The sequence below is a fragment of the Ornithorhynchus anatinus genome, chromosome X1 (genome assembly GCF_004115215.2).
Source record: "Ornithorhynchus anatinus isolate Pmale09 chromosome X1, mOrnAna1.pri.v4, whole genome shotgun sequence".
Taxonomy (NCBI): Eukaryota; Metazoa; Chordata; class Mammalia; order Monotremata; family Ornithorhynchidae; genus Ornithorhynchus; species Ornithorhynchus anatinus.
Genome location: NC_041749.1, coordinates 15529792 through 15538013, shown reverse-complemented (window position 1 = coordinate 15538013; position 8222 = coordinate 15529792). Strand labels below are relative to the sequence as shown.

Here is an 8222-nt window from a genome sequence, read left to right as displayed (position 1 = left end):
GCTGACTTGCAGCTAAAAGGCTTTCGGGTGGCTGGTTTGTAGCTTCTATAGGTGTCTTTTGTCCACTCGTGTCTTCTGAAGCCAACCTCCAGCTAATTTTATGCTTGCAGATAGATACCCTAAGTAGACTGGTCAGTAAGAAATGGAACAGCGATGAAAGTCTGTTCTACCATAGGTGTTTCTCCATTTGACTTATAAACTGTATATTCAGAATCCACACCGACTTTCGGTACAGGATGTTGGATCCCGAACAAAATGAAGGGAAAAGAAGCCCTGCGAAAATCCAGGATTTGGATACGCTCTCATTCTTACACATTAGGTCACAGAGACATTTGGAATCACATTGCCAAGGAATTAAGTCATCACATAGCTTATCAGAAATCTGATCCTTTGGTAACAGAACTAATATTTGATCCAGATTTTCAGTAAGTTTAAGAGAATGAGAATCTGTTAAGTGAGATAATTTGAATTATCTTCTGATAAATCAAAACTGTGCAATATTGCATTTTCCGCCCAGCTTTCCCACTAACAAGTTGCTACAATGGTTAGACTGAAAACTAACTTTTCTGTTCAGGTAGAACCCAGTAGATTGAGAAAACACCCCCACAAATATAAAACCTGGCATATGTGGGTGTGAAGGGTTTAGAAACAGACTGAACTAAGAAATCAAGAGAAAAATTAATTCTGTACACCCACCCAGGCACAAATATATACCTATATGCTGGGGGTAACCAGCCTTTCCTTTCTCAATAACAGAAAGGCATTATCTAGGCACTCTACTGAACACTGAGGCAGGAGTCGGACTGCTCTACAATTTTCCAAGAATGCAATTCTCCTCACCAATCAGTAGTATTTATTGAGTGCTTACCATGTGCAGAGCACTCTACTAAGTGCTTGGGAAAGTACAGTACAATGGAGTTGGTAGACACAATCCCATTGGTAGACAGAATTCCTGTCCACAACTAGCTTACAGTCTAGAGGAGCTGTTTACACCTAGATGAGGAGCTTACAGTCTAGCCAGAAATACCTTTGAAGTCTGGATCTATGTCATCTGGAAGAGAGGGAGCACACTTTGGTGGAGAATTGCCCCTCCTGGACTTCTGGAAAGCTTATTCAAATATATCCAGACCTTCTTGGAGGTGCCTACAATACATATCCAGCACTGGTCAATTCAGCAAACTGCTCATTCCAGGTTGTATATACATTGGGACAGGGACAAACCTCTTTCCAGGAAGAAAAGTATCCTGAACCAGGAACGCCCAGTTTGCGAGGTGGAGTCAGCAGCTCCGGCCAGCAGCTGCCATTCTGTGACTCCAGTCAAAACACTTCCAGGGCTCTTGTGAGTTGAATTCTCCTCCAAAGACAACTGGAAGGGAGGATGCAGGAGACGGTCATATTCAGAGAGCACAGAGCAGCAGCTTCTGAAGGGCAAAAGAACCGAACACACAAGGAAACCCTTTGTTCAGGTTTGGCTTCACTCAGAATGCCAAAGTTGTTAGAAAAACTTTCAGAAGTTTCAGCTTTCTTGTTTCCTTGAATGACAAATTCAAACTTCTGTTTGATCATCACTATTATCCTCAAGTAGCCTCATTTAGTCCCTCATCCTTGGAACGGGACCATAATTTTCCACTTCTCGCCTAAGAAGTTTTCCCACTTAAAAGCTTTGGGTCCCTTGGAAAACATGTTAAGATGATTTTTTACTATAATTCTTTTTCCCCAGCTCTTATTTAATAGATACCAGGACCTATCTTCGCCTCAGGTCCTAGACCAGAGTGCTGGGGAGAGTAAGATTCATTAACCACGGTGAATTACAGATTTGAATGCCCTAGCTTTTTCATTTCTTATATCAAAGTACATCATGTCTTCCCCCACCACCGTTGCAGTCCCCAAATGCAAATACTGAACCCAATTCACCCCCCTCACTGGAGAATGCTAGACTCCTGAAAAGACACTCCTTTACTCTGCTTCACATCCCCAACAGGAGCACTGACTGCTTCACTGATCTGGTAACCCTGCTAGGTGGATCAAGTAGATATGAGAAGGTAGAGGTGATGCTCTTGGTGGTTTTAGGGGTAATATTAGTGATGATGTTGGATTCAGAACAGAGAATCATTGTGCCTCGCTCTCATCTCTCCAAGCACAGACTTTTGGCTCACACCCTTCTTTCTTCCTGGAACTCCCTCCCTTCTCATATCAGCCAGACCACAACTCTATCTTCATTATCTTTCTGAGATAACATCTCCACCAGGAGATCTTCCCCAATTAATTTCTACTCTCTCCCAGCTTAACCCCGCCTCAGCATTTCTGTGCCACCTACATACTTGTGTATTCACAACCACTTTCGACACTTTATTACTTAAGGACTTACCAACATATCAAATTTCCTTCTTCTGCCAATCTGTAATTATACGTGTCCATCTCCCTGACTAGACTGAAAGTTTTCCAGGACAGGGATCATGTCTACTAACTCAATACTATTCCCCAAAATGCATGAAATACAGCTTTGCACACAGTACATGCTCAATAAATAGTACATTGATTCATGGAAGAGAATTCTGGAACTAGAGATCTCTTATGAAAGGAGGTTTGTTCACCTATGGCCATTAGAACACTTTGTAGAAAATTAGATGGCTAATTCTACTTCCTTCTCACCTTGCATTGCCCTGAAACTTTACATCAAAACTGTATCTTATCTCCAAATGTCTCCTCTGTGGGCATTCATTAAAAATAGAAATTTCCAGGAGGGAAAATTTTACAGCAGCTTGGTTTACTGGAAAGAGCATGAGCCTGGGAATTAGAGGACATAGGCTCTAATCCCAGTTCTTCCTCTTGCCTGCTGTATGATCTTGTGCAAGTCACTTAATTTTTTCTGTGCCTCAGTTTCCTCGATTGTAAAATGGAGATTCAATACCTGTTCTCCCTCCTTCTGAGACTGACTCCCATGTGGGACACAATGTGTCCAACCTGATTTCCTTGTATCTACCCCACTGCTTTGTACAGTGTTTGGACATAGTATGTGCTCAATAAATGGTATTATTAGTTCCAATTTTGCATACGAGTAACCTAGGCCTCCACTGACTTTAAAGCTATTTAGAGCTACAGGAAGGAGAGGATCATACTCCATCCTCCCAATAGGATGGGGAAATTTTCATGTTATCAGCCACTGAGGAGAGCTCCTACAGGAAGATTTCTGGGTGGAAAATCTTGGAGGTGAAGATCTAGGGGGAGTTTCTGGAATCCTACATGAAGCCACTAGGGGACCACTAGGGTGATGGAGAGGCTGAAATGGAAGGGAAAAGTAGAAATGAAGTTCAGCAAGCAGTCTTTCCCATCCCCTCTTCCTGGAAAAATTCCTTGGGTCATTGGGCCTCTGAGTCCATTAGAATAGATTAATGCAGAATTTTCTTGTCTTACGCTGTTGAGTCATCTCTGCCCCAAAGCAAACACCATAGGCACATCTCTCCCAGAATGGCCCACCTACATCTGCAATCGTTCTGGTAGTGTAACCACAGAGTTTTCTAGATAAAAATACGGAAGTGGTTTACCATTGTCTCCTTCTATGCAGTAAACTTGAGTCTCCACCCTCGACTCTCTCCCTTGCCACTGCTGCCCAGCACAGGTGAATTTTGACCTGTAGCAGATTGTCTTCTATTCACTTAGCTACTGCCCAAGCTAGGAATGGAATGGATATGCCTCTGTTTGACTTTGCCTCCCATAGTCGAGACTGGTAGAGTACTGGAAACTCTCCAGGTGCGACCCTGAGAGGGAAATGCTGAATTGGAAGAATCAAAATATCAGTCATGATATTTCGGATCTTTTTTCCTTTTTGTATTTTATATGTTATTAATTTTCATCTAATTATCTCGTATACACCGCAGCACTTAGTGCAGTGCTTGTCACTTAGTAAGCACTTAAAAACCATGATTATCATTATTTCATTTTTACTTTTACCAGGCCTACAATGAAGGGAAAACTAAGCATCCTAGGCAGTCAATCTAGAGAATCTGAACTAACCTCTCTTCCAAAAAGAAGACTTCTGTTTAGCTACAATACTGAGACCCAGCATGGCTTCATATCCCTTAGCCTGAAGAGGTGATTTCTGTTCCCAGTGAATAGAACATGCCAGTCCCAGCCTGAAAGACAAATGATTGACCTTTTCTGACCGTGTTTACTTTTAAGGTACTCTGAGAGGTGCTGTCTAGAATTGAGCCTCAGCACTGCATTGTTTTCTAAATGAATTCTTCATCAAATAATAACCCTAATAGAAAGACATCAACAACCAAAAAATAAATTCATCTCCCTCTGGTACAGGACAAGGTCTTACTTTAGTATTAATAGAAGTGTCTCAGCATTACTGAGCTATGGGTCAATCACTTAAGCATAAGGAACTTTTCAATCAGTTTATTGAGGGCTAACTGTGTAAAAAACGTTGTAGTAAGTGTTTGGGAAAATAAAATATAATACAACTGGGAGATACAGTGTCTCTGTTCAAAGGGTTTGTACCACTGTAGACCACACCATCACCCTCCCTCACTCCCCCTTCCATAAACTTGGCATTTTATCTTCAACTCCTCTCTCATTCAAGTCATATTCAGTCTGTCACATAATCCCATCAGCTCTTCACCTCCAAGATTTTCCACCCAGAAATCTTCCTTAAGGCGCTCTCCTCAGTGGCTGTCAACATGGAAATTTCCCCATCCTATTGGGAGCATGGAGTATGATCCTCTCCCTTCTGTAGCTCTAAATAGCATTAAAGTCAGTGGAGGCCTAGGTCGCTTATATGCAGAATTGGAACTAATAATACCAATCAGCTCAATATTGTGAAAATCCACCCTCTCTCCATCCACAGAACATATTTCCTGCCTTGACTACTGCATCAGCCTCTTCTCTGACCTCCCTGCCTCTCCCTCATCCAGTTGATGCTTCACTCTGCTATCCGGATCATTTTCTGAAAAACCATTCCATCCATACCTTCCCACTCCTCCAAACTCTCCAGTGGTTATCCATCCACTGAGCAACAGCATGGCTCAGTGGAAAAAGCATGGGCTTGGGAGTCAGAGGTCATGGGTTCTAATCCCGGCTCCTCCGCTTGCCAGCTGTGTGACTTTGGGCAAGTCACTTCACTTCTCTGTGCCTCAATTCCCTCATCTGTAAAATGGGGATTAAAACTGTGAGCCCCACGTGGGACAACCTGATCACCTTGTATCCCCCAGCACTTAGAATAGTGCTTTGCACATAGTAAGCACTTAACAAATACCACCATTATTATTATCCACTTCCACAACAAACAAAAATTCCATACCATTAACTTTAAAGCACTCAATCAGATCTCTCCCTTTTACCTTATCTTGCTGTTATATGACAACCCAACCCACACACTCCACTCCTCTAACACTAACCCACTCTCTCTACTTTGATCTTATCCATCCCACTCCCTACCCCTTGTCCACATTCTCCCTCAGACCTGGAATGCCCTCCCCTTTCCTATCCAACAAAGCACCACTCTCCCCACCTTCAAAATCCCCCTAAAATCACATCTCCACCAAGAGGGGTTCCCTGACAAAGCCCTCATTTCTCTCATCCCAACAATGCACCTTAAACACTATGATATTCCCTTCATCCCCATAATACTAAAAAAAAAATATTCTCAGTGTGGTCTAGTGGATAGAGCACAGGCCTGGGAGTGAGAAGGACCTGCTGTGTTACCTTGGGCAAATCACTTAACTGCCCTGGGCCTCAGTTACTTCAACTGTAAAATGAGGATTAAAAGTGTGAACCCCATGTGGGACAGGGATTGGGTCTAACCTGATTAACTTGTATCGATCCCAGCACATAAAATACTGCTTGGCACATAGTAAATCCTTAACCAGTATCATTAGTATTATTATTATTGTTACTATTTCCCCACCCCTAATCTATTTTACTGTCTCCCCCTGTAGAATGTAAGCTTCTTGTGGGCAGGAATCCCATCTACCAACTCTATCATATTGTTTTTTTCCCCAAACATTTAGTATAGTGCTCTACACACAGTAAGAGCTCTACAACTACCACTGAGTGATCAACTGATTGATAAAAAAACCACAATATTTCCTGTTGGCAGTAGCGAATTTCATATTTATAAATGGGGGGAAGGGAGTTGGCCTGATTTTCTTCCATATGTCTTTTTCTCTCCTCTAAACACTAAGCTTCTCAAAAGGAAACTTCTCTAAATTATTTTAAGTTTAGTCCAGTGATTTCAAAAAAGAATTCATGTTTCAAGGAATAGAAAATATACCAACTGGATTCAAAACAGGTGACATGCCCAGAGACTTTTCAAGTCACAAGATCTAGTAAAATGTCATGCCAAATATAAATTCATAAAATATGTATAAATACAGCTGCCCTCCAGGATAGGTATGGGTCTTGGTTGTCTATCGAGTTAAAGAGACACAAGGTCAATCAATGGATTTAGTTATTGGGTATTCTAAATTATAATTCTTACTCCATTATTAATTTACAGGGTAAATGTAATTAAGTATCTATATTTTCAATATGTAAAATGGACCACATCAGGTGATATGGTAGATTGTAAACACCACTATGCACCTGCTTATACTCATCTTCAAGCACTTTGTACATATGTTTATTCAATCAATTATTTATTTTGATAACTCTATTCATAAATAACTTCACATTCTTTTTTCCCTCATTAGCATGTCATCTCTCTGTGGGCAGGAAATGTAACATTTGCTTGTTTTGTATTTCTCAATTGCTTAATTCACTGCATTGTACTTACTTGGTACATTATCTGTAAAATGGAGATTGTCAATCCCTGTTCCACTTCCTATTTAGACTCTGAGCCCCAAGTGGAAACTGATCATCTTGTGACTATCCCGTTAATTAGCACAGTGCTTGGCATATAGTAAGAACTTAACAACTACTACAATTATCATCATTTGGGGTTCAATAGCATGGTGTAGTGGATAGAGCATGGGCCTGTGTACCAGCAGGTCATGGTTCTAATCCCAGCTCTCCCACTTGTCTGCTGTGTGACCTTTGGCAAGTCATCTCTGTGTCTCAGTTACCTCATCTATAAAATGGGGATTGAGAGTCTGAGCCCTATGTGGGACAGGGACTGTGTCCAACCTGATTTGTTTCTATCAACACCAGCACTTAGTACAGTGCCCAGCACATAGTAAGTTTTTCACAAATACCATTATTATTATTAGAAAGTGTTTTGCACATAGTAAGTGCTTAACAAATGCCATCATTATTATTATTACTAGTAAATGCAACTACTAATTCTACTGAAGATTGGGATAATTTTAATCCTTCCAGGGTCGAGCTGATGGAGACCTATTTTAAAATGTAATTTTTTTAAGACTCTCGTAAAGTGTGTTAGACATTTTATATCTTTGCCCTCAAATACTACAATAAGGACAATGAATTTAGGCTCCTTGAGGGTGCTGAGGGACACTTCCTTATTATACGTGTTCAGTGTACATGCTGCATGTTCAAAAAATAGCTTTAAAGGACGATTGGCTCATTTACATACATACATATATACCCAAACATCCCGCCACCTCAAACCACATCAGCTTCTCCAGGGTTTTTCCATGGGATTTCTTAGCACTCCTCCAGGACTACATGTTTTAACTGTTTAATTTCTTGAATGAGGAAATTACAAGCACAATGTAGTTATTTCAGGTTAATTATTGCCAAGATCATAACAAGACAGTAAGCATGAGATTAATCATTAGCCCATGGGATATTTAACAGTGGGGTTCTAAAACGTAAAAACAATATTATTTTTTCTGTGATTTCCTTTAAATTATTAAATATTACAGATATATGCGTAAATTAGTGTGTCAATTATACAATTACACATTCAGAATAATACTGTGATCTTTATAGCTGTCCTTGAAGATCAAACTGCATGACTTTTTCACAGGTGGAAATAGTGATGGTTAAGGTTTGACTTAATTTGTTTCAAGGTACATGAAGTGAAGAGGCAAGACGAATGTTTCCACTACTGCAAACTTTTAATAGTAGCCAATTTAAAATGGGAAATCCTTCAGAGCAATGTCTATCATCATTTTCAGTACTCAATCAATCCTACTTATTGAGGACTTACTGTGGGGCAGACCCCTGTACTGAGCGCTTGGGAAAATATAACATAGTTGGTATACATATGCCCTGTTAACAACTAGCTTCAACAATAATGATACTGATTAAGGTATTTG

General features: G+C 40.5%; 1 non-coding gene across 1 annotated transcript; it reads right to left on the bottom strand.

Annotated features, from left to right (window-relative positions):
* Nucleotides 1-3629: 3629 nt before the first annotated feature.
* LOC114807028 lies at nt 3630-3768 on the bottom strand. Its single transcript, XR_003755081.1, has one exon. It is a non-coding gene; the product is annotated as a small nucleolar RNA SNORA7 (small nucleolar RNA).
* Nucleotides 3769-8222: the final 4454 nt, after the last annotated feature.